This window comes from Cervus elaphus, chromosome 15 (assembly GCF_910594005.1).
Source record: "Cervus elaphus chromosome 15, mCerEla1.1, whole genome shotgun sequence".
NCBI classification, from domain to species: Eukaryota; Metazoa; Chordata; class Mammalia; order Artiodactyla; family Cervidae; genus Cervus; species Cervus elaphus.
In genome coordinates, this window is record NC_057829.1 from 66,690,484 (window position 1) to 66,709,165 (window position 18,682).

At 38.6% G+C, this 18,682-nt stretch overlaps 1 protein-coding gene and 1 pseudogene across 4 annotated transcripts in view; one reads left to right on the forward strand and one right to left on the reverse strand.

Annotated features, from left to right (window-relative positions):
* The window catches only part of CNNM2 (cyclin and CBS domain divalent metal cation transport mediator 2), a 165,466-nt gene that overhangs the window by 65,233 nt on the left and 81,551 nt on the right, over positions 1 to 18,682 (forward strand). The gene's annotated exons all lie outside the window — the stretch shown is intronic.
* Positions 742 to 1,167, reverse strand: LOC122709150 (annotated as a pseudogene).

The following is an 18,682-nucleotide window of genomic DNA, read 5'->3' on the forward strand; positions in this document are numbered from 1 at the left end:
GTTCGGATGAACTGGGGAACTGTTCGTTATCTTTTCAGTCATCTTGAAAAACTCCTGAAGAAAAGTACTCTTCCTTCAGTGAGTATTTTCTGTCTTATCTAAAAACTTAGCTGTGGTCTTTTTCCTTGCCTTTTTCCCTGAGGCTGCTTCAGCAAATAATTTTTTAAATTGAGGCTAGCCTGTTGTGCTAGGGAAGGAAAAACACTTGTTTTGTGTGAGTTCCTAGTTGAAGTGAGTGATGTCTAACTAAACACATTTTAGTGTGTTAATGTACTTAACATGTACTTTGGGCTTAAATGTACTTTGGGCTTTTTAAAATGTCCTCTTCACTCATTTGTTAAACTCTAGGGCTCCTGGTTGTTTGAAGGTAATTAGTATGGTAGGAAGAGTGTCTTTTTTTAAAAAAAAAAATTTATTTTTGGTCATGCTGCACAGCATGCTGGATCCTAGGATTCCCCAAACCAGGGATCGAACCTCTGTCTCCTGCAGTGAAAGCACAGTCTTAACCCCTGGATCACCAGGGAAGTCCCCCGTGTCATTGTAGTCCCTTACATTTCCAGTTCCTTGGGCTTTCAGGTGGACAGGGCATAAGGCCGGTGATAGGAGTGAGGAGAGAACAAGCCCAGTTCCTAATCTAGAACACTCTTCACCAACCCTTCATACTGGGTTTCTTTTGTGTAATCTCTCCCCCTTTTTTTTTTTTAGCCTGTTAGTTCATGTATTTTGTTAACCAGTGTAAAATTACTTGTTTTCTGGTTTCTTGAAACAGTAGATCAGACCACATAGGCCGCAATAGCATCTGTCAAAGTGACTGGCCATAAAAACCAGCACCCATATTCATCTGAAGGGCACTCCCTCGGAAGGTGGCTGATTTTTACCATTCTTATCTACCTTATGGTATTTTGGGACAGCCAGTTTAACCTTCTTTCCCTCATTCTTTTTTGGAGTGGTAGAAGATTCTCTTTTAGCACCACCGTGAAGTCTCCACACAAGATGAAGAGTGGTCTCCTTTGAATGTTGAAGTCAAAGTCCGTCTTCCAATTGCTCGCTAGCAAAGAGAAGTCTTTGATCAGAAGGAAATTCCTTATCCTGGATCCTGGTCTTCACATTTTCTGTTGTATCCGGGGGTTCAACCTCCAGAGTGATGGTCATCATGGTAAACTGCATCTTGGCTGCTGTTCCTTGGTGGATTTAGTGTAATCTCCATCCTCTTTCTGACCTGTCCACTTTTTGAATTGTGAGGTGTGAGAGGAGTGTCTTCATCCCTTCCTTAATGTGCAGTGCTTTGATTGGTTGGTTGAGGGGGGTGAACTTTTAAAGATCTTTGCAGTAATGTACTGTATTGTTTCTTTTGCCCCATCCTCCAGCCAAATGGAAAATTTGTATTATTGTTGGAGAGTGAGATGAGATCTTTAAGACTGAGACCTGTCAGGAATGAAGAAAACTCTCCTCTACCCTTCTAGGTTCTTCTGGCTAGCCTAAGAATTAAATTGACATGCGTCAGATCAACAGGAGAAACTAAAACTTTTTAAAATTTATTTTTAAAATTGAAGGATAATTGTTTTACAGAATTGTGTTGGTTTCTGCCAAACATCAACATGAATCAGCCATAGATATACATGTATGTATACCTACATATGTATGTATATGTATCCCCTCCCTCTTGAACCTCCCTCCCGCCTTCCTTCCCACCCCTCTAGGTTACGGAGCCCCAGTTTGAGTTCCCTGAGTTGTATAGCAAATTCCCACTAGCTATCTACTTTACACATGATAATGTAAGTTTCCATGTTTGGAAAAACTAAAATTTAATTTTGGATTGCCAGATGGGTTGGGGATATGGAGGGGAGAGAAATAGGTAAGCGATATTAACAAGTACAAACTTCCAGTTGCAAAATAAATGAGTCACGGTCATGAAATATACAATATGGGATATAATCAGTAACTATGTAGTATCTTTGTATGGTGATAGGTCATAATGACTTATTGTAGTAATCCTTTTGAAGTGTCTAGAATTACCAAATCACTGTTGTGTAATAGGAACTAACATATTTAATAATAGGTTAACTATATTTCAAAAATAAACCGTAGAAAAAGAGATCAGATTTGTGGTTACTGGAGGTGGAGGGGAGAGGGAAGAGGAATTGGATGAAGGCAATGAAAAAGTAGAAACTTCCACTTATCAGAAAAAAAAGAGTCCTAGGGAACCTGATTAAACTTAAAAGCTTTTTGCACAGCATAGGAAGCTATAAGCAAGGTGAAAAGACAACCCTCAGAATGGGAGAAAATAATAGCAAATGAAACAACAGACAAAGGATTAATTTCCAAAATATACAGGCAGCTCATACAACTCAATACCAGAAAAACAAACAACTCAATCAAAATGTGGGGAAAAGACCTAAAGAAGACATTTCTCCAAAGAAGACATACAGATGGCTAATGAGCACATGAAAAGATGCTCAACATCACTCATTATTAGAGAAATGCAAATCAAAACTACAATGAGATATCACCTTACACTGGTCAGAATGGCCATCATCTAAAGGTCTACAAACAATAAATGCTGGAGAGGGTGTGGAGAAAAGGGAATGCTCTTTCACTGTTGGTGGAAATGTAAATTGATACAGCCACTATGGAAGACGATATGGAGAGTCCTTAAAAAAACGAGGAATAAAACCATCATATGACCCAGCAATCCCATTCCTAGGCATATACCCTGAGGAAACCAAAATCGAAAGAGACACATGTATCCCATTGTTCATTGCAGGACTATTTATAATAGCTAGAACATGGAAGCAACCTAGATGTCCATTGACAGATGAATGGATAAAGAAGTTGTGGTACATATTTCACAATGGAACCTTACTCAGCCATAAAAAGGAATGCGTTTGAGTCAGTTCTAATGAGGTGGATGAACCTAGAACCTATTATACAGAGTGAAGTAAGTCAGAAAGAGAAAGATAAATACATATTCTAATGCATATATATGGAATCTAGAAAAATGGTACTGAAGAATTTATTTACAGGGCAGCAGCAATGGAGAAATAGACATAGAGAATAGACTTCTGGACATGGAGGGGGGAGGAGAGGGTGAGATATATGGGAAGAGTAACATGGAAACTTACATGACCTTATGTAAAATAGATAGCTAAGGGGAATTTGGTGTATGGCTCAGGAAACTCAAACAGGGGCTATGTATCAACCTAGAGGGGGTGGGACGGGGAGGGAGATGGGAGGGAGGTTCAAAAGGGAGGGGCTATATGTATACCTATGGCTGATTCATGTTGAGGTTTGACAGAAAACAGCAAAATTCTGTAAAGCAATTATCCTTCAATTAAAAAAAGTCCTAGGGATGTGACAGTTAATACTGTGTTACATATGAAAGTTGTTAGGATTTACTACCAAGAATTTTCATCATAAGGAAAAACTTTTTGTATCTCTATGAGATGATGAATGTTTCTAATTATCACAAGATTAGTAAACATCCATCATCTCATGGATATTTTGTGGTAATCATTTCATGATTTCAAATCATAATTCTATATATCTTAAACTTACACAATGCTGATGTATGTCAAGTATATATCAATAAAATTGGAAGAAAAATATATGTTACATATGAAAATTGCATATACGTGAGGGGGTCAGAGCCCCCATATATGTGAGAGGTTGAGAGACAGAAATGTAAAATGAAATACACATGCCTTCCTGGACTAAGAAATGGGGTAAGGTGCTGGGATGGAGCCTCAATAATTGTGGTCCTAGGAAATTTGTAATTTTCAATGAGTGTGTTCTCTCTATTCTCTCTCATGAAATCCTTTCTAGCTAAAATGGGATAGAGATAATTGGAGGAAATGAGACATTGATTAAAATATATTTTTATTAATTATTTTGGATTGCCTTCTTTTTAAGTTGTGGTATATGATCTCAGGATTTGAACTGTGACGTCTAATTTTCTCCATTACGGTGATCTCCCACGTTTTATCATTGGTTTGCTTAGCTCTTAGAATTTTGATTACTTTGTTTCTTAGATTCCATCATATGTTAAAAATTCATACTAACTTTAAAAATATTGGAGGGAGTAGAGGGAAGGCCAGTCTAAACTAACTAGCTTAAAATTATAAACACAGTATTTTTCTTTTTTTAACTGCTTTTTAAATGTTTACATGCCCAGTATATTTTATTCTTTGAAGGTTCTCATTAGTTCTCTATTTTATGCAGTGTCAATAGTGTATATATGTTAATCTCAGTCTCCCAATTTGCCTCTCCCCACCCTCCCCTTACCCTTTGGTATCCATATGTTTATTTTTTGTCTCTATTTCTGCTTTGTAAATTGTCTATACCTATTTTTTTCAGATTCCACATATATGCATGGGATAATGTATGATATTTGTTTTTGTCTTTCTGACTTCACTCTGTCTTAGTCTCCATTTTCAACCGTGTCGCTACAGATGACCCAATTTTGCTCCTTTTTCTGACTAATATTCCAATGTATATATGTACCACATCTTCTTTATCCATTCCTCTGTTGATGGATGTTTAGATTGTTTCCATGTCCTGGCTATTGTAAATAGTGCTGCAATGAATGTTGGAGTGCATGTGTCTTTTTGAATTAGGCTTTTCTCTGGGTTATATGCCCAGTAGTGGGATTGCTGGGTCACATGGTAGTTCCATTTTTAGTTTTTTGGTTTTTTTTTTTTTTCCATTTTTAGTTTTATAAGGAACCTCTGCAGTGTTCTCCATAGTGGCTTTATCAGTTTACATTCCTACCAACAGTGTAAGAGGATTCCCTTTCCTCCACACCCTCTCCAACATTTACTGTGTGTGGATTTTGTGATGATGGCCATTCTGACCAGTGTGAGCTGATATTTCATTGTAGTTTTGATTTACATTTCTCTAATAATTAATGATGTTGAGTGTCTTTCCCTGTGTTTGGCTATCTGTATGTCTTCTTTGGAGAAATGTCTGTTTAGGTCTTCCACCCATTTTTTGATTAGGCTGTTTTTTTGATATGGAGATGCATGAGCTGTTTGTTTATTTGGAGATTAATCCTTTGTCAGTTGCTTTGCTAAAGAGTATTTTTCAAGGAATGTATATTATCATCTGTGTGTATATGTATATATCAGTTCGGTTTAGTTGCTCAGTTGTGTCCGACCCTTTGCAACCCCATGGACTGTAGCACTCCAGTCTTCCCTGTCTATCACCAACTCCCAGAGTTTACTAAAACTCATGTCCATCGAATAGGTGATGCCATCCAACCATCTCATCCTCTGTTGTCCCCTTCTCCTCCTGCCCTCAATCTTTACCAGCATCAGGGTCTTTTCAAATGAGTCAGCTCTTCGCATCAGGTGGCCATAGTACTGGAGTTTCAGCTTTAGCATCAGTCCTTCCAATGAATATTCAGGACTGATCTCCTTTAGGATGGACTGGTTGGATCTCCTGCTGTCCAAGGGACTCTCAAGAGCCTTCAACACCACAGTTCAAAAGCATCAATTCTTTGGTGGTCAGCTTTATAGTCCAACTCTCACATCCATACATGACTACTGGAAAAACCATAACTTTGACTAGATGGACCTTTGTTGGTATAGTAATGTCTCTGCTTTTTAATATTCTGTCTAGGTTGGTCATAGCTTTTCTTCCAAAGAGCAAGCATCTTTCAATTTCATAATTTCATATAAATAATTACATATATATTTATATATGCATGTATAAAATGTAAACTACATGTTACCTTGCATGATCTTTAAGGAATTTGCAGTTGCCTGAGTCTTGATTTTGCATGTATATTGATATGTTTAAGTGCTTGAGGCTGCTTTGAAAGAGTTCTTAGTAGTTTAACCCTTAGTAGTAGTAACCCTTAAAGTCTTGGATTTGCTCTTAGTAAACTTTTTTTTTTTTAATTCTCATAGCCAGGGTGAGAGTCCATTTAGCTCAGTTATATGAAGTATTACAATATTACTAAGTAGAGTGGCACTACTCGGACTTCAAGAGAATCTCTAGTGCTCTCCATATACATGCACATTTACATGACTATTACATGTACTGCACGCAATGATGTGTATGTGCACATGTATTACAGTCCCTGAGCACACCATGTATTTGTGGGCAATTTGAGGACATGATCTTTGGGTGTAAACTGGACCAAGCTTTCTGAGGGCAGGAAGCGTGGCCCTTGGCATTCTTCTTCTGTGTAAACATATCTGCCAGAGACTTTGCTTGGTGCCCACCTTAGTTGGGGGCAGCCTTTATGAGAGGCAGCTCCAGTTCCTTTCTGCCTTTCCCTCTAGGTGCTAATGAATGGGAGGCGAGGCTGTGTTGGGGGAAGGCTGGGAGGCTGAGCTGTGCACCGTGTGCCTTCTTATGAATGGGCGTGTGACTCCGCGCCTGTTCCTGGTTCTCTTGCTGCCGCACCATGAGCTCAGTAGTTAAGAACACAGGCTTTGGTGTCAGCCCTGGGTTTGAACCTTGACACTCTCGTTTTCCAGCTGTGGGATCTGTCTTGAACAGATCTAGTTAATCTCTCCAAGCTTCATTTTCCTGATCTAGAAAACGGGGATCATAATTACACCCCCACCAGGTACATTTACTCAAGGATGGATTTTCAGTAGTGGAAGCTGGTTAATCTGCATGTCCCCCATTCTTGTGTGCAGCCAACTGGTAGATACAAAGTATTCAAACAATTTCTGGAAAGTTCTGAAAACCAAAACTTGAATTTGCTGTATATGCCAGCAACTGTTTACATAGTATTTATATTGTATTTACATCTGTTTACATAGCATTTATATGTTGTATGTGTGTGTTTGTGTGAAAGCTGCTAAGTTGTGTCCAACTCTTTGCAACCCCATGGACTGTAACCTGTCAGGCTCCTCTGTCCATGGAATTCTTCAGGTAAGGATACTGGAGAGGGTAACCGTTGCCTTCTCCAGGGGATCTTCCCAACCCAGGGACTGAACTCAGGTCTCTGGCATTGCTGGCAGATTCTTTACCATCTGAGCCACCAATGTTATATAAGTAGTTATAAATAGAATGCAAATACTGTGTAAATAGTTGCCTATGAGGGAAATTGAAGTTTTGTTATTTTATTTTGCCATTTTTTCCCGTGAAATCTTTGATCACAGTTAGTTTAATTCAGATGTGGAACCCACAGATGGAGAGGGCAGGCTGTATTATATTGAGGAATTTTGAGTATATAGGTTTATTAGGAAGGGATATTGGTCTGTAGTTTTCCTTCAGTGTCTGTCTTTAGAATCAGATTAGTGCTGGTCTCATAGGATGGGAAATGTACCTTCCTCTTATATTTTCTGTAGTGAAAAGAGAAAGTGAAAGTCACTCAGTTGTGTCTGACTCTTTGTGACCCCATGGACTATACAGGAATTCTCCAGGCCAGAATATTGGAGTGGGTAGCCTTTCCCTTCTCCAGGGGATCTTCCCAACCCAGGGATCGAACCCAGGTCTCCCACATTGCAGGCGGATTCTTTACCAGCTGAACCACCAGGGAAGCCCATTTTCTGTAGAGATTATATATATTTAGCATTACTTCTGTTTTAGATGTTTGGTAGAAGGAAATGGCAACCCACTCCAGTATTCTTGCCTAGAGAATCCCATAGACAGAGGAGCCTGGCAGGCTATAGTCCATGGGATTGCAAGAGTCGACACAACTTCATGACTAAAGAGAGAGAGAGAGAATTTACCAGTGAAATCACAGGGGCCTGGAGACTTTTTTCCCAGAAGAATTTTTTTTTAAACTGAAGTATAGTTGCTCTACAATGTTTTATGAGTTACAGATGTATAACATAGTGATTCGCAGTTTTTAAAGGTTATACTCCATTTATAGTTACTGTAAAATACTGGCTCTAATCCTGTGTTGTACAGTATATCCTTGTAACTCAGTTAATAGTTTGTGCTCTTAATTCCCTTCTCCATTATTGCCGCTTCTCTCCTATCCTCTCCCCACTGTTAACCACTGGTTTGTTCTCTTGTATCTGTGAGATGTAGACTAGTTAAATTTTGTTAAATGTTTGAGTTACCTATTTCATCTTGGATAAGTCTTGATAGCTTGGAGTTTTTAAGGAATTGGCCCATTTTACCTAAATTGTTGAATTTGTGTTGTAGCATTGTTTGCAGTATTCTCTTCTTTTAATGCCTGTATTGAAATTCCCTCCTTTCATTCCTGATAAGAATTTGTGTTGTCTGTTTTTTCCTTTGTTATTCTTGCTAGAGATTTATCAATTTTGTAGACTTAAAAAAAAATAGAAGTTTGGTTTTACCTGTTTTAGTGGTTAGAACAGTAGTGCCTTTACCTTCTTTTCATCTTCCCTCTTATAATTCTAGCTTGTGGTATCTTTTTACTTTTTGTTTTTAAAAGTAAAGGACTTCATCAAAGCTGGTGAGATTTTTATTTCATTCTGTAATGTAACTGCAATTAAGATGTCTTTGCTTTGTATATAGGTTGAATCTATAAATCACTTACGTTATTATGACTATATAAATACTGTTCACTTCTCATCCTAGTACTGTATCCTGATTACATTGCCTTTCTTATGTGGTCTTTTTTCTAAAATGTCATTCTTTCTTGACATACTCCCTGATTATGATGGAACATATCCTTAAGAACCACCTTATTGAAAAATGTGAAGGAAGTACACTTTCTGAGTCCTTTTATTCCCTCTGGACATATAATGGCTGTTTGGGTTGGGTGTTTTCCCTGAGAATTCTGATGGATTGCTATACTATCTGTCAGCATCCAGTCTCAATGATGAGGAGGCCAGTCCTATTGCAATTCTTGTTCCATTGTAGAGGTCTGATTTTATACATGATCTTTGAGAGATTGCAATGATACATCTTGACATAAACCTTTTAAAATTTGTTGTATTGGCCATTGGTAGGCCATTTTAGTTTGAAGATGCGTGTTCTTTGCAAATACTACTTCGCTAGTTTTTCCTGTTTTCTTTATTTTCTTTCTGAAATTCATAACTGTGGAGACTCTTACTGATTGTCATGTAGCAAACTACCCCAAATGTTAGTGGTTTAACATTTAAAAAGTCATTTTATCATATCCATTGATAGATTCTGTGGATCTCAGACAGGGCATAACAGGGATGGCTTGCTCTGTTTTCTGAAATCTTAGGGTTTCAGCTGAGAAGCAGCAGCTGACGGGCAGAATCAACTGGAGACTTCTTCACTCCTGTGTCTAGTGCTCACACTTGAAGGCTCTGCCCAGCTGAAACTCCTGGCCAGAGCATTTCTGCATGGCCTCTCTATTGACTTGAGTGTGTATGCATGATGGCTGTATTCTGAGAGGGAGAGTTTGCCCAGGGAACTTTTTGGAGATGACCTGTCCGGAGATGAAATATCCCAAGAGAACATGAGGACACTGCTGGGTTCCTTCTGACCTGGTTCCAGAAATTGCATCACTTCTGCTCATTTTTTGGTTTCTGATGAGTCAGAGCCAACCCAGACCCAAGGGGAAGGGAAATAGACCCCATATTACTCCACTACAAAAGAGATAAATAGCAAGTGCTGGATTTCTAGTCTAAATATATGGGAAAATAACACCTTTGTCTGAATATTGAAGCATTTAAATTTCAATAATACCTCCTGGTGAGTCCTTGTTCCTGAGGAGTATTTTCTAGTTGTCGAGCTCACTCGTTAAAAAAACAGATAGTTAAGTATAAAGAAACAGAATGACCAAATGATCTATTTAGAATAAGCATCAAAGTAAGGTAGTAGAGGACCTGGGTTTATTCCCTGGGTTGGATGGATCCCCTGGAGAAGGGCGTGGCAACTCACTCCAGTATTCTTGCCTGGAAAACCCCATGGACAGAGGAACCTGGCGGACTATAGTCCACGGTGTTGCAAAATGTCGGACATGACTGAGTAACTAACATAATAATTGCTTAAAGAAGACAGAAGTCTTTGTCACCTGCGTAAAAAACCTCACTGAACGTTGGGAAATGTAGATGAAATAAATCTCTTTTTCAAAGTAAGGAGAATGAGTGTATTCATGATAGTAAATAGTTTATCCAATCATATACAATTAATCCATTGATATTTTCTATATCCCCAAGTAGAAGGTAAAGATTTTTCTGTTTGAATTTGAAATACCATTGAAGAAATATGTACAGACACTCTGAAATACATCAAGTGCATGACTTGAATGCCGTGCGTGAACATTCCCGCCCTGTGCTGATGGCCCTTCCTCAGTTTTGTTATTTTCTTGCCGCATGGCCACAGTCATACCAGAAGGGTTAAAGAAGAAAACTTGCATTCCTGAAGTTTCAACTTCCTTTCCTTTTTCCTGTGAAGGAAATATTATTTCTGTCTTTTCTCCAATTAACTGCTATTGTATTTCTTCTTCTTTCTATATTTTTCTTTGCATTGACATTATAGACATTGAGAACCTTAAAGAATTAATTTAAATGACTGTGAAGGGGAACAAAAGTCACAGTTAAAAGACCTTGAAAAATGCCTTTGCTAAGTATTAAAAATGTTCTGTGTTATCGCAGTTAGGTAACTAAAATAGCATAGTTTAGTTCACTTCAGTCGCTCGATGTGTCCAACTCTTTGTGACCCTGTGGACCACAGCATGCCAGGCCTCCTTGTCCATCACCAATTCCCGGAGTTTACCCAAACTCATGTCCGTTGAGTCGGTGATGCCATCCAACCATCTCATTCTCTGTCGTCCCCTTCTCCTCCTGCCCCCAATCCCTCCCAGCATCAGGGTCTTTTCCAATGAGTCAACTCTTCTCATGAGGTGGCCAAAGTATTGGAATTTCAGCTTCAACATCAGTTCTTTCAATGAACACCCAGGACTGATCTCCTTTAGGATGGACTGGTTGGATCTCCTTGCAGTCCAAGGGACTCTCAAGAGCCTTCTCCAACACCACAATTCAAAAGCATCAATCCTTTGGCACTCAGCTTTCTTTACAGTCCAACTCTCACATCCATACGTGACTACTGGAAAAACCATAGCTTTGATGAGACGAACCTTTGTTGGCAAAGTAATGTCTCTGCTTTTTAATATGCTATCTAGGTTGGTCATAACTTCCCTTCCAAGGAGTAAGCATCTTTTAATTTCATGCCTGCAGTCACCATCTGCAGTGATTTTGGAGCCCCCAAAAATAAAGTCAGCCACTGTTTCCACTGGTTCCCCATCCATTTGCCATGAAGTGATGGGACTGGATGCCATGATCTTAGTTTTCTGAATGTTGAGCTTTAAGCCAACTTTTTCACTCTCCTCTTTCACTTTCATCAAGAGGCTCTTTAGCTCCTCTTCACTTTCTGCCATAAGTATGGTGTCATCTGCATATCTGAGGTTATTGATATTTCTCCTGGCAATCTTGATTCCAGCTTGTGCTTCTTCCAGCCCAGTGTTTCTCATGCTGTACCCTGCATATAAGTTAAATAAGCAGGGTGACAGTTCCTATTTGGAACCAGTCTGTTGTTCCATGTCCAGTTCTAACTGTTGCTTCCTGACCTGCATACATATTTCTCAAGAGGCAGGTCAGGTGGTCTGGTATTCCCATCTCTTGAAGAGTTTTCCACACAGTCAAAGGTTTTGGCATAGTCAGTAAAGCAGATATAGATGTTTTTCTGGAACTCTTCCTTTTTTGATGATCCAGTGGATGTTGGCAGTTTGATCTCTGGTTCCTCTGCCTTTTCTAAAAGCAGCTTGAACATCTGGAAGTTCATGGTTCATGTATTGCTGAAGCCTGGCTTGGAGAATTTTGAGCATCACTTTACTAGCGTGTGAGATGAGTGCAATTATGCAGTAGTTTGAGCATTCTTTGGCATTGCCTTTCTTTGGGATTGGAATGAAAACTGACCTTTTCCAGTCCTGTGGCCACTGCTGAGTTTTCCAAATTTGCTGGCATATTGAGTGCAACACTTTAACAGCATCATCTTTTAGGATTTGAAATAGCTCAACTGGAATTCTGTCACTTCCACTAGCTTTGTTCATAGTTATACTTCCTAAGGCCCACTTGACTTCACATTCCAGAATGTCTGGCCCTAGCTGAGTGATCACACCATCGTGGTTATTTGGGTCAGGAAAATCTTTTCTGTATAGTTCTTCTGTGTATTCTTGCCACCTCTTCTTAACATCTTCTGCTTCTGTCAGGTCCATACCAATTCTGTCTTTTATTGAGCCCATCATAGTTAGGTAACTAGAATAGTCCACAAAAGTTTGTTTATTGTATTATTGCTGAGTCCACTACTGTATTTAAATAGTAGATTTTAGCACCTCTAATAAACAGGTTTTTTTTTTATAAGGTTTTTGTCTTTTTTATTTTTAGTTTTTACAATTTATTTATTTATTTATTTTTGCCACATGACATGCGGATCTTAGCTCCCTGACCCAGGGATCTAACCTGTGCCCCCTACAGTGGGAGCACCGAGTTCTAACCGCTGAACTACCAGGGAAGCCTCCCCATAAACAGCTTTTTATGAAAAAAATCTTATCACAACTTATGACCTTATTTCTATGGGAAATTTTATTTCTGATTTAGAAACTTAATACAACCTGCTATAATTTAGATACTGAGTTTTTGTATGTAAAAGTTTGTTTCAAATTCTGACGAATAAATATACTGGAAACACAGATGTAAAGTCTAGTGTTTTGGTTTTAATATTTATGTATGCAGCAGCATTCTAAAGTGTTAAGTGTCACAGGCTATAGACCAGCTATATTTAAGTTGTCTGTTTAAATATTTATAAAGTGTAATTTCTATGGAAAAGCAGTTCAGGAAAAAGACCCATAGAGTATAGGTTAAAAGTACTGTTATGTGATAGAGTAATGTATTTTATTCAGAGATAAAGAAAACTGCAATATTAAGCCAGGATATGTCTACTTTTATGTTCTTGGCAGTCCCATTAGATTTCTAACGTGATTTCATTTCCTCCCTCTTAAAAAATGACGAAGTATGTAGTAATATATAGCAACTAAAGGAATGAAAACACTGAAAGGATAAAAGGATAAATTGATCTTATCCGTGGACTTCATGAAGGTTTAGAACAGATATCTCCTTGAGCATAAAAAGTCATATATTTAGCATGACTTGCACTACACAGGACATATCCCATGTTTATAGCCTTATGTCAGCATTCAGGTTTTATTTCTTCCCCCTGTTTCTGGATATCTTTAAGTTAGAGTTTGTAAAATCTATTTTGATGCCGCATGAAATGGTACTTAACCTAGGTGGCTTTTACAGAAACATTTTCATGAGTAATTATCTCCTGCTTCGTAAAAGCAGGATCAGTTCCTTATTTATACTGGCTTTCTTACAATGCAAATGTGACTTCAGGTGGGGTGGGAACTCATGAGATGCATATTTCTTGTATTTGCAGAGTAGATTTACCAGCATCTAGAGCTAGGAAGTCCCTCAGGACTCTATTTAGTGTAATAGCCAAGGAAGTTAGAATGGCCTGGCTAACCACATCAATATGCATAATTGACAAGCTACTCAATACTCCTGAAGATAAGTACTTTCCACTCTTTTTTTTTCGCTATCAAATGTAACCGTATGTTTTATTCCTAGGCTACTGTTTTGTTCTAGAAATTAACATGTATCCTTAATGTGTATATGCTAATTAAGAGTGAATAGCTTCATGGAACTTGAAAAATACTGTGGTGCCTCTAGGCAGGATGGTCTTTAAAATATTAGTGTGTTGGTGATAGGTGATGCATAATCTCCAGCCCCTACAAGGATAACGTAGTTGCCCAGGTTGGAAAGGAAGAAGTAAAACCATGCTTGCAGATGACTTGATCTTGTATATATTTATAGAAAATCCCAAGGTATCCAGTACAGAACTATAAGAATTAGTGAGTGAGTTCACCTGGATATCAGGGAGGGTACAAGAGCAATACTACAGGAAAGTCATTTGTATTTTTATGCATTCACAATGAACAATTCAACAATGAGATTAAGACATTTGTATTTACAGTCAGAATACTTAGGAATCTATTTACAAAACAATTGCAAAAAAAAATTGCAAAACTTGTACTGTGCAAATTACACTACAAAAAGTTTTTGAATGTCCAGAATAGGCAAATCTGTAGAGATAGAAAGTGAATTAGTGCTTGCCTAACGGTGAGGGTAAGGGATTGGGAGACATGAGAGTGCTGATTGGAATGGGTTTCTTCTGGGAGTGATGAAAAAGTTTTGCAATTTTAGATATTGGTGCATGCATGCTGTCTCTTCAGTTGTGTCTGACTCTTTGTGATGCTATGGAATGTCGCTCACCAGGCTCCTCTGTCCATGGGGTTCTCCAGGCAGGAATACTGGAGTGGGTTGCCACGCTCTCTTCCAGGGGATCTTCCTGAGCCAGGAATCAAACTTGCGTCTCCTATGTCTGCTGCACTGGCAGGCAGGTTCTTTACCACTAGCACCACCTGAGATAGTGGTGATGGTCATACAACTCTTGAATATACTGAAAACCATTGAATTGTATACTTAGGGTGAAAGATATGGCCTGTGAATTATATCTCATAGAAGTTTTTAAACAAAGGGGAGGGAGATAAAGTAAACTTTAAAATATTGACACGAAAAGGTATCTATAGCTTAACAATGTAAAAGTAACATATACTCCTAGTTAAAAATTTTTCCAACACTACAGAGCTTAACTTGAGGCATTGAAATTGTTCCTGTATTTATTTTCTCTGCTTAAACTAGCTGGATTCCTGTTTTCTTGAGGAACTTTTTGAAAACTGGAAAACATGGTAATTCACAGGATACACTTTTAGTTTGCCTTGTATGTAAGTGCCATAAATTAGCTTTTAGAACTACAATGTTTTTATTCACTTATAGTAAGAATTATTTAATTTTTGAATGGTTTCTCAGAGTCACTGAAACCCTTGGGAAGTCATTGCTAGGAATAATCTCCCCATCTTCCTCCACAAAAATTTGTAAAATAATTTACTAAATTAGTGTCCTTAGTGGTAGAAAATAAGAAATGAGAAGCTCAGAAGAGCAAACAAAAGAATTCAACCATTGTAAACCTTCTCTCCCAGAGGAAAAAATTTTTTAGGTTTTGGTGTATTTCTTTTCAGAACTTTAAAAAAAAAAAAAGGCAGATTTATTGAGAGAGAATTCATTTTCTATATAGGTGACCCAGTTAATCCTCTGGCACTTTTTAAAGAACTTTTTAAAAAGTACAATATATATACAGAAAGTATACAAAATGCAAGTATATGTACAGCTTGGTGGATTTTCCCATCCATGTAAGACTGCATCTCATGAAATAGTAACTAAGAGAGAGTAATGTTCCCAGGTCACCTAAAGGTAATAACCTCTGCCTTAACTTCAGAATGCATAGTTTTTCCTGTTTTTGTACATCATGTAAATGAAAACATATAGGATGTATTCTCTTGGTCTGCTTTTTTTATACAGCAATGTATTTGTGAATTATAGTTAGAGTGTTCCTTCTCATTTTTTGGTGATTATCCCACAACTGGTTCTTTCCATTGTCCAGCATCGGGGTAGTTTTTGGTTTTGACTATTAAGATTATTAATACTTTTGTAATGTCCCTTGGTGGACATCTGTCTGCATTTCTGATTAGTTCAGTTCAGTCGCTCAGTCATGTCTAACTCTTTGCGACCTCATGGACTGCAACACGCCAGGCTTCCCTGTCCTTCACCATCTCCCAGAGCTTGCTCAAACTCATGTCCATCGAATAGATCATGCCATCCAACCATCTCATCCTCTGTTGTCCCCTTCTCCTCCCGCCTTCAGTCTTTCCCAGCATCAGGGTCTTTTCAGTGAGTCAGCTCTTCATATTAGGTGGCCAAAGTATTGGAGTTTCAGCTTCAGCGTCAGTCCTTCCAATGAATATTCAGGGTTGATTTCCTTTAGGATGCACTGATTTGATCTCCTTGCAGTCCGAGGGACTCTCAAGAGTCTCCTTCAACATCACAGTTCAAAGGCATCAATTCTTTGGCGCTCAGCTTTCTTTGTGGTCCAACTCTCACATCCATACATGACTACTGGAAAAACCATAACTTTGACTAGTCAGACCTTTGTTGGCAAAGTAATGTCTCTGCTTTTTAATATTCTGTCTAGATTGGTCATAACTTTTCCTCCAAGGAGCAAGCATCTTTTAATTTCTGCTGCAGTCACCATCTTCAGTGATTTTGGAGCCCCCCAAAATAAAGTCTGTCACTGTTACCACTGTTTCCTCTTCTATTTGCCATGAAGTGATGGGACTGGATGCTGTGATCTTAGTTTTCTGAATGTTGAGTTTTAAGCCAACTTTTTCACTCTCCTCCTTCACTTTCATCAAGAGGCTCTTTAATTACTTCTTTGCTTTCTGTCATAAAGGTGGTGTCATCTGCATATCTGAAGTTATTGATAATTCTCCTGGCAATTTTGATTCCAGTTTGTGCTTCATGCAACCCAGCATTTCGCACGATGTACTCTGCATATAAATTAAATAAGCAGGGTGACAATATACAGCCTTGACGTACTCCTTTCCCGATTTGGAACCAGTCTATTATTCCATGTCCAGTTCTAACTGTTGCTTCTTGACCTGTATACAGACTTCTCAGGAGGCAGGTAAGGTGGTCTGGTATTACCATCTCTTGAAGAGTTTTCCACAGTTTATTGTGATTCACACAGTCAAAGGCTTTGGCGTAGTCAATAAAGCAGAAGTAGATGTTTTTCTGGAATTCTCTTGCTTTTTTGATGATCCAGCAGATGTTGGCAATTTGATCTCTGGTTCCTCTGCCTTTTCTAAAATCAGCTTGAACATCTGGAAGTTCACAGTTCTTGTACTGTTGAAGTCTGGCTTGGAGAATTTTGAGCATTATTTTGCTAGCATGTGAGATGAGAGCAGTTGTGTGGTAGTTTGACCATTCTTTGGCATTGCCTTTCTTTGGGATTGGAATGAAAACTGACCTTTTCCAGTCCTGTGGCCACTGCTGAGTTTTCCAAATTTGCTGGCATATTGAGTGCAGCACTTTCACAGCATCATCTTTTAGGATTTGAAATAGCTCAACTGGAATTCCATCACTTCCACTAGCTTTGTTTGTAGTGATGCTTCCTAAGGCCCACTTGACTTCACACTCCAGGATGTCAGGCCCTAGCTGAGTGATCACACCATCGTGGTTACCTGGGTCATGAAGATCTTTTTTGTGTAGTTCTTCTGTGTATTCTTGCCACCTCTTCTTAATATCTTCTGCTTTTGTTAGGTCCATACCATTTTTATCCTTTATTGTACCCATCTTTGTATGAAATGTTCCCTTGGTATCTCTGATTTTCTTGAAGAGACCTCTAGTCTTTCCCATTCTATTGTTTTCCTCTATTTCTTTGCACTGATCGCTGAGGAAGGCTTTCTTATCTCTCCTTGCTATTCTTTTGGAACTCTGTATTCAAATGGGTATATCTTTCCTTTTCTCCTTTGCCTTTCGCTTCTCTTCTTTTTCACAGCTATTTGTAAGGCCTCCTCAGAAAGCCATTTTGCCTTTTTGCATTTCTTTTTCTTGGGGATGGTCTTGATCACTGCCTCCTGTATAATGTCATGATCCTCCATCCATAGTTCTTTAGGCTACTTCTATCTACCTACTATCTATCTGTCTACTAATAAACTACTATCTGTCTCTTAAACTACTTCTATCAGATGTAGTCCCTTGAATCTATTTGTCACTTCCACTGTATTTGATTTAGGTCATACCTGAATGATCTAGTGGTTTTCCCTACTCTCTTCAATTTAAGTTGAATTTGGCAATAAGGAGTTCATGATCTGAGCCACAGTCAGCTCCTGGTCTTATTTTTGCTGACTGTATAGAGCTTCTCCATCTTTGGCTGCAAAGAATATAATCAGTCTGATTTTGGTATCAACCATCTGGATTTGTCCATGTGTAGAGTCTTCTCTTGTATTGTTGGTGAAGAGTTCTGACAGAATGTGGTCCACTGGAGAAGGGAATTGGAAACTACTTCAGTATTCTTGCCTTGAGAAGCCCATGAACAGTATGAAAGGCAAAAAGATAGGACACTGAAAGATGAACTCCCCAGGTCGGTAGGTGCCTGATATGCTACTGGAGAAGAGTAGAGAAATAACTCCAGAATGAGTGAAGAGACAGCCAAAGCAAAAACAACACCCAGTTGTGGATGTGACTGGTAATGGAAGTAAAGTCCGATTATGTAAAAAACAATATTGCATAGGAACCTGGAATATTAGGTCCATGCATCAAGTTAAATTGAAAGTGGTCAAACAGGAGATGGCAAGAGTGAACATCAACATTCTAGGAATCAGTGAACTAAAATGAACTGGAATGGGCGAATTTACCTCAGATGACCATTATATGTACAACTGTGGGCATGAATCGCTTAGAAGAAATGGGGTAGCCCTCATAGCAACAGAGTCCTAAATGCAGTTCTAGGATGCATTCTCAAAAATGACAGAATCATCTCTGTTGGTTTCCAAGGCAAACCATTCAGTATCACAGTAATCCGAGCCTATGCCCCAACCAGTAAAGCTGAAGAAGCTAAAGTTGAGTGGTTCTGTGAAGACCTGTAGAAGACCTTCTAGAACTAACACCCAACAAAGATGTCCTTTTTATTATAGGGGACTGGAATGTAAAAGTAGGAAGTTAAGAGATACCTTGAGTAACTGGCAGATTTGGCCTTGGAGTACAAAATGAAGCAGGGCGAAGGCTAGCAAGGGTTTTGCCAAGAGAACTCACTTCTGATG